Raw genomic sequence first — 9326 nt, forward strand, 5'->3', positions numbered from 1 at the left:
GGAAAAAAACTCCTTAGTGATAAACACTCTCATAAAGCAATTTAAAAAACACAATATCCTACAGCAGCCATATTGTTTTATGCATAAAAATTCAATTAGAGAAAGAGATGGATAAAATTGAATCATAATTTATATCTAATTACCATTGTTCAATGAGCAGTTCCCTTGTTGACTTCCTTTATGGGCGTAACTGTTCTGTCTCACACACAGACATACGGATACAAAAAAATATATGTATGTATGCTGTTCCATCGTTAGGTGGAGTCCACAGAACCACACCTTTATTTATACTTTTACATAAATTATTCAAAAGCGTAACGATATTATGCGATGGGAAGCGCGATATTACCAATTTGAATTTAATTTGACGCGTCCCGTTTTTACAAAGGAAGCATAAAAGTTTTTATAGGGAAATTCGGTGAGACAAGTTCGCTCATATATTATGTAGTATTGTGTAACGGTCGTGAATTCCTTGAATATAAAACAGATGTTTCCTTCGCGCTTTGATTTTGTTACAAAATGTTACTCATTATAAAGTCTATCTGGTGTTGCTGTGTAAATATTTTCACTGCTAAATATATCATTAGGGGAATGTTTTTCAATGGAGACTTATCTGAGTAAACCTACTATACTGATCAATTCATTACATTCCCTATCATTACAAATACTGGTTTCTTTATCCAAGAAATAAATATAATTAACCATGTGTTCTCCTAGTCATGAACAATCGTTAATGATATAATTAGAAATTCCGATATAATAATAATCATCTACTGCAGGACCGTATTAAGTATCTGGGGTTCTCTTGCAATTAAAACATGTGATTTCTGTTCTCAAAACCATAACTGAATGCTGGTAAGCAGTAACGTGTCCTATAAAATGAAATTTTTTGCTGTTGTGCTTGTTGTTGTTGGGGAACCATAGTAATAAGCCACAACAATTCATCATTCTTGAGGTGACAACAACAAAAGTTTTCGTTTTACAAGTAAATTTCAGAACAAACTATCAAAAATAACGAAAAAATGTTTAGATGCCATTTCCGCAAAACTATGATCATGTTGATTGTCATGTTATTGCTTATCAGCATATTTTGTAATTTTACGGCAAGATGCAGCTTGCTGTGAAAATGGCCTAGTTTTGGAAGTCGTGATAACTTTCGTGTTATTAAAAAAAAACTATTCCTGTGAGGCAAGCAAGGTACAAACAGATATGCTTCGTTTTGGATGCGGTTCATTTGATGTAACAACAAAATAACGTTCAAGGGATGAATTTATCGTATAAAGACATGGAAAATTCATATATGATATAAGTATCATTCGGTATAATAAACAATTGATATAACAACTTTCAATATGGAATGGTATAATATTCATCTTATATAAATATTTCAGATATACCATTCATTGAATATAAATTATTATAAATAAAGACCCACAGTCAACCTTAGTGAGGACGAGCGCATCATGTTTTCTTTTATTATTATTCTATACGCGCAATCAATACACCAGAAATATGAATTGTACTTATAGAACTGTTGCTTTACCTAGGTTCGAACTGCGACCATAACGGTGCGTGACCTGAGCAAACGAAGCGAGCTTGCCGTGCAGCGGCTGGCGAAGCGCGAATACTGGATTTCGATGTGCCATCAGTACTGAGACCTACCACAACCTCTTAAAAGAATACTTATTTAACCTTACATTGACTTTTCGTACCACAACGTGCTTGTTATAATGTTATAATCTCAGTACAGAGTACTAAAAAAACGACCTCATAAGTACGTGGAATTACATATATACCAAGTTTTATTGAAATCGGTCACCGGAAAGTGAGCAAACCCGGATTCATCTAGGGATGAATCCGGGTCCTATATAGTCCGAGTCTTGACATAGGAGATAATGAAAAATCATCGGTTCTCACTACTCAAAGTATATTGAGAGAGAGAAACGCCTTGAATTGGAGAATAGCAAAATCAACCATTAAAATAATTGCTTCTTATAATAAAATTTAGGCGCTATTTATAAAAATGAATCTTCATGCGTGAACAGCCACTCTTAGAGGTGGATGATTTTCTTCAAAATTAAACGGGACCACTAAGGAGGTACCCTCTTTCAAACAAAAAAAGAATCATGAAAATCGTTTCACAAATACCGGAGTTATCGCGTAACATACATATAAAAAAAACATACGGTCAAATTGAGAACCTCCTTCTTTTTTTGAAGTCGGTTTCACACTATCATGTTTTATTGGCAGCTTTGTGACTATTCATTCACTCAGTTCGTACTATGACGCGACTTTAACATTAACGTAATATTGCTCTTAAGTCAAATTTAGCAATCTTAAAATAGTTACACGGATGCAATGGAAACAATATTATTTTCAGTTTTATTGTCTATATATTGACTTGTAATGATTAAAAGTTAAGTTGAACTTATATATTTACATATATCTCTTCAGTATTTTGTTTATTTTTTATTTAGAAGCACATAGGAAATAATTTCTCGTTAAATAAAAATACGCGATGTTTATTTCGTAAAACTATGACAGCGCCATCTATATGCTCCTTGGCGAAACTAACGGTTGACACTAGACTATAGTTCCGAATTCACAACGTGACTATCAAGACTCAGCTTGTTTTTTATTTTTCGTCATGAAAATTGCGGAAAAACAATTTGAAAACAACGTAATTTTAATAGATTTTATTATTACATACTTTTTTAACAGTTATTCTCTGAATGTAAATAACATTAAGTTCTTAAATATTGTGCTCCGATAAGATGATACGGAATGTCAAAAAAGAAAGAGATGGCATTATATAGTTCATATAGAGTTATTTCTTTCCTATTTTTAGTAAGGAATAGACAATATTGGTCATTCAATATATAAATCAATTCAATATTTTTTTCATCACAAATAATTTATATATCATCATTCAATATAAATCATTCGTTCTTTCAGTCACTTTTGCAATAATACTTAGTTGACAGGTTAATCATGGTCCGAATATGAGTAATGTTATAATAAGCTTACTTTAAACTTACATTGAAATAATATTGTTTTTAGAAAGGTTATGGTAGGCCCCCAGGTGATAATAAACTGGTGATAATCAAATTATGTTAGCTAATCAATATAGGTATCTAATGTTTGTTATATTTAACGTTTATTACAAATTCAAATTATACCATAGTAGCAGTAGGTAGAGCTTCTTGCAAAAGAGTCCGTCCAGGGAAATACAGCCACCTTACCTATTTTTGCCGTCAAGCACTAATATGAGCATTACTGCATTCCGGTTTGGAAGGGTAAGGGTGTTGGCAAAATTACAGGACCATGGGACTTTTTAAGTTATGTCTCACGGTGATGGGTGCAGTGGCAGTGCCTTAAGATCTTTGCAATTTAAAGCTCGAGTGGCACTGCAACTGTTATGGATAGGCGAGTCGCTTATCACCAGGCGCACGACTGTTCATCCTGTCATTTAGTATTACAAAAAAAACCTTTAGTTGTTATGCCATTTATTAATAACATCCCATAAAATTATTATTAAACGTCGTTATATCAAGAGAAATAATATCATTTTTGTTGTTTTATCGATCATTACATACTCGTTCAGCTTTGCTTAGACGTCAATTCAAATTAAGTCTTACGATAACGGTGCGAAATTTCAAGTGTAAAATTGAGTATTTATGTTGACAGTACAATTTCAAGTTTCAGTATTGTAAATTAATTTTTTTTGGTTTTAGTTTTTTGGTTAGTGGTTTAGCTTTATAGCTACCTTTGAATACGACACTTTTCTTACCTCTCGAGCTTTGTAGACCCGCTAGTTAAGCATGATATTACAGAAATAAACCTTAACATCAAAATAATTACCTTTTACTACAAAATTACTCGATTCAACGTTTTTCAACGATTCGGTTACGCATTTCTACTCCCATTTCGGAGCTATGAACTTAGAGCCCCCATGACGTGATGCAACGTGATACAACTGCTTTCTTACTTAAGGTTAATAACTGATCTGCAGTGTTACAATGCTACTCGCGAGTGTAATATATAGTGATTGAGTCACACTTCTTACCAATGCTCCTGTCAATGCACAGATATCGAATGATTCAGTACTACGGTTGTGATTATCTATATTCAGATTTCTTTAACACAGAATGGTTGGAGTTGTTTTTGTGTATTTTTTGTTATAATTACACATGAACATTCCTCAACAGTTACACTAGGTTCGGAAATGATGGTATTATAGGTTTTATGGTCAGTGTTCGAGTTTTCCGTAAAGGATATTAGCTCTTTAAATTTACGTTACATGGTGATAAAATCAAATGAGTCAGCATTTACTTTATTCGCTAGGCCGATATTAATAATCAGAATTTTTCCGCAACAATAGTGAAATATGAAAGCCATTTCTATATCAAAATTATAAGTAAATACGCTTTTGATCACGTTTGGTTCAAAGAAAAATATCGCAGCAATCCTGTCCTAAAATTGATTATAGAAACACACACGATTTCCATAAGTCGCCACAGGTTTCCCATGGCATAAAAAATTAACTACATATAAACCAATTTTCGTCGCCTCCACTAATTTCCATCTCATAAGAACACATTCTAATAGGCATGGGCCCTCGTGATGATCGATTCTACCTCGATCGTGTCTCATTACCGTCGACTGTTTCTCAAATCATGCTTCTACGACATATTTGAGCAAACATAACTTTTGCTTGTAAAATATACTCTTCACAATGGACGTAAAGTCCAAATTAAATCTAGTTGAACGCAGATAAAAATTTGATGTAGGACACGGGTAATTTATGGTTATATTAACCAAACACCAGCATAGTACAGTAACAATCATTTGTTTTCTCAGTCCACCTCGCCTGTTAAACAAAAATTTGACATGATCTCGTTCGTGGGCGTCTTTCTTTCCAGTGCGTAGGATTAGACCCACGTGGTTCTGGTTCTTTTGTTCTGCTTTCTAACTTATTTATTTATGAATGAGCTCGCGTGTTTGTATGCAAAAATCTATAAGTTTCTTTTGAATTTGGGTTTATTTTAACGTCGTGACGCGCTGAGTTGACAATTGCATTGTTCAATTGTATTCAAGTGGCTTTGCGCAGATGAAGCTAGAAAATCAATTAAGATATCTTTACTTGCTTCTAAGCTGGCGTCACTTACAGTAAACATATTTCTTAATTTATTTCGAAAACAAACCGCATTATTTTATTTAAATGAAATAGTATGAATAGCTTCTTTTGAAGAATTCAATTTGATGCGAGAGCATGCATAAAAAGGTAGTGGAAACGGAATGAGTCACCAGTGATTTGAAATGAAATAAGACTGTATTCAACCACTTTAGCTTTGTAGGTTGCGATCACAAAGGCGTGGTCCTATTCCTTTGAGTTACAGCAGAAGAATGGGTACAAAGTTCAAAGAAGACTGGAAATTTAAATTGGTTTCTGTGCCGAGGGTCGGGCGACCTTTTTCTAAGTGATCGGTATCAGACGTAGTCATCGATGGACCGTCGCGACAATACCTACTATCGGATTCCATATACATCGATATGGTAATTCTCAGACCTATGCATTCCTAACCTTTGTGTGTACATATGTTGATGAGGTGGGCGAAACCCATTGATATACATTTGGAGTTTTGAAACTTATTGTTAATATTGAACCAGTTTTAAAAGGCAATTTATTCTCTCGATGGGACTTTTGAAAGTGCTTAGTCATAACTGGTTATTTTTTTCGGTGCATATGTTTTAATGTTGAGTGATACCTGTAATCCGTTACGAATAGTAATCGATACTTTGAGTCTTAGTTATTTTATGATGACGAATTAAATTTGTGACCCATCAACGTGTAATATTTTTATTTAGCGTATTTGTCAGGCATACCATTTAGCTGGTATCTTTTGCTTGGTAAACTGAATTTTTTTAAGTTGTCGGACCTAAATCGTGTATATTTTGTTTTTCTAAAAGTAAGTTTGTTATCATATTGTACATGACTGGATGATGACTTTATCATGTCAGTCAGCCGTGATCACGTGATCGTGATCGTGGGACCTGTAAAGGTTCGAAACGTTGGTTTGTTCGAGAAAACAAATATACGCGATTTTGATTGGAAACATAGTTTCGCTTCTATTGTGCAATAATCGTGAGAACGTAAAAACTGGATATAGTTGAGATAAAATCATAACTGTTCAAAAATTTTGTTTTCTGAATGTGAATCATTTGCTAAATTAACTTTGTTATCAACTTCACTCAATTCTTTGATAATGATATATAGCATATTTATAAATCTTCACAAAAACTTTCCATCCAATAAAGGCACTTCAAACTATTCCAAAAAGCACTATAAATATCCATCAAAAGACCGTTTTAACTCATCAACTAGCATTCTTACGCTCTATTAAAGAAACCCTTTTGGGGTTTACCACAGTAATCCTCTATGCCCGTAAAATTGGTATTTAACTATTCGCCCAAATTAAACGTTCTTGTAATTGATACAAATGGTTGTTTCTAGTTAAACCCAATTGAAGGATGCAGGAACAAGTGCATCAAACAAGAGTTAAGAATAGACATTTCAAACTTTTGTAGATAGATCACTTTGTAACGACATCAATGTTTGAAATAATAAAAAAAACGGCGTTATATTAACATGAATGAAGGAAATATTTTTAATATGATATGGATACGAGTGCAGCCGAGTTCAGAAGCCGTGGTAGCCTAATGGTTTGACCTACTGCTTCTCAAGTAGAGGCCGTAGTGTGGTGGTAGAGGAACACAGTGGTAGTGGAGGAGGAGAATGATGAAATATAACAAAAAGTTTATAACAAAAGAACCTGAGAGTGTTATTAAGTTGGTGAGTTGAGTGGTGTGGTGCAAATGAAAGTGTACTGTGTAGGTGAAGATAGGAGAAGCTCGAAGCCGGGTACACGAAGTTGCGGGTCTCCGCCCTCCAAGGTTGGAGATCGAGCGCGGAGGTGCAGAGCCGGAGCGTAGCGGGTTCGGCGCGGAGGCGGTGAGTGGAGAGGCTACACCGACAGCGGCGGTAGTGCAGCAGTGGATTTTATCACTTTGCACTCGGAGGTGGAGTCCTACTTCATCTTGAGCGTCGGCTTCAGTCACTCCTACCGCTCCAAACTCACTCGGTGAAGGTGAGGTATACAGCCCAGGTAGGAGTAGCGTAAACGTGAAGATCAGGTTTAGCGTGAGGCAGTCGAGGAACTGGTCATCAGGCAGGCGCGTAAGCGCGGTAGGAGTAAGGCCGGGTGTAGGGCTTCTAGGTGAGACTTCGTATATTTACTGGGTTTGGTGGAGACCAGATGCCTCCAAGGTCAGTACAAGAATGACGAGCGTTTGGAAGAGCGAGAGAGAGCATCGAAATTGAAATAGCCAATTTACAATTTGAAATGAAGAGCCAAAATGAGAGCAGCCAGGAGCGGAAACGCTTCTACTGCTAAGATTGCATATCAAAAGAAGAGTAATTTATAGGATAATCTAGGAAAGAATAGATTATAGAGGGGTAAGATATCTGTCAATCAATGTCAACATATAAAAATATTAAATACGAAATGAAAGTGTTTATAAAGTCAAATTGATGATATATTACGTAATTAGCAGTGGACAACGAATAGCAAAATTCGGAGATACTATCAGTGCCATAGAATATGCCAAGGTCGGGAGATCAGACATGAAAAGTGAGTAAATTGTCAAAGTGCGAGAAATAGCTTACAATAGCGAATTTAAGTAATTTAGACACTAATATTTTAGTAAATATTAGATAGAACTGTTTCCGGAATCAGGAAAAGTAAGGGTGTTTACTAGAAAACGTATAATGAAAGAGATGAAAATGATAGGGGTCCGTAGTTTCACACTACAGTGGGTTCGAATGCGGACCTCTAAGTTTGCGAAATTTATATATTGCAATTTACCTTGAACTTTTCGGTGACGGAAAAAATCGTGATGAATCCTGCACGTCGTAGCAGGTACACAACCCTCGGAAAACGCGTGAAGTTCCAATACGCCAGTGGCACTACCCAGCAATGGCACGTGTAATTGTATTGATAATGTTGATGGATAACAGTGGAAAATGAGAGAACTTTGCTCACTATACAGTAAAGGCACATATACAAAAATAGGTATTATTTCAGGAAATGTTAGAGGAAATGTTGATTTTTTAACCGACTTATAAAAAGAAGAAGTTATACGTTCGGCAGTATGTAGTTTTATGTATGTTTTCCGATTTCTCCGTCAATTGTGGACCGATTTTGGCAAGTCTTTTTTGTTTGAAAGGATATACTCTAATGGTGGTCCCATTGTCACCAAGTGAGAATCTGATGAGGGTTTCCTATGATAATCGAGAAAAATGCTCAAATTTTATAGGCATGCCAGTGCACTTACCGATTTCTCCATCAATTGTGGACCGATTGAAAATTCTTTTTTGTTTTGTAAGGGTATACTCTCGATGTCGTCCCTGACGACGACAAAGCTGTTCCGAGTTCGTTTCGGCTATCACAAATTACTAATTATTTTCTGCAAATATAAGTCTACTTTTCACTTGACACAATATATGTAACAAATCATCGTCACCATGACCAGAAAAAAGTATAAAATGTATAAAGGAGTCCGTAACAGTCCCATTGTCACCAATCTGATGAGGGGATCCCATGGAAAAAAAAGTCGATAAGCAAACTTTGCAAGTCGGATTTCTTTTCCTATGAAAAAGTTACAATTATTTATATGGTACTTAAATGTATAAACATTTACACGGACAATATGGAAAATGATAATCGACTCTTATAAGTGTTGATAAAACTAAAGAACAGAGAGTACACTCAAAAACCTACCTATTATCTTTGATCTCCTGTACCTGTGGTAGCGCTGGTTCTAACTACTGTCCTTCTCTTGGGAATCATAGGATTGGCGTTATTCTTTCCATTTAAAAGCTAGATTCGTGAGCTCAGGTCGGTGTTGTAATCGCCAATTATCACTGTTCGGTGCCTGTACTGTAAATGGTGTATCACAGGTCAGTGGTCACAAACAGGTTCTGCACGTCAATAAAAATTACTATATAGGTATAGGAAAACTGGGCCACAATGATTTTGTATTTCCAGCAGATGAAAAGCAACTCTTCAAACTGTGTTCGTCAAAAGAATAAGTTCGTAACTTGGGCTAATTGCTCTCACGTCACGGGCAATCCAACGGTTGTTACAATTGTAGTCTTAACAAGGGAATTTATTATTATAGGCCAAGCGATAAGGATAAAAAAAATTGTGAATATCGAAATATGAATCTATTTTTTTTATTTTGTATCAACTCTCTGTACTCTGGCC

Source organism: Hyposmocoma kahamanoa, unplaced genomic scaffold, assembly GCF_003589595.1.
Source record: "Hyposmocoma kahamanoa isolate Upper Pololo Valley unplaced genomic scaffold, ASM358959v1 62, whole genome shotgun sequence".
Taxonomy (NCBI): domain Eukaryota; kingdom Metazoa; phylum Arthropoda; class Insecta; order Lepidoptera; family Cosmopterigidae; genus Hyposmocoma; species Hyposmocoma kahamanoa.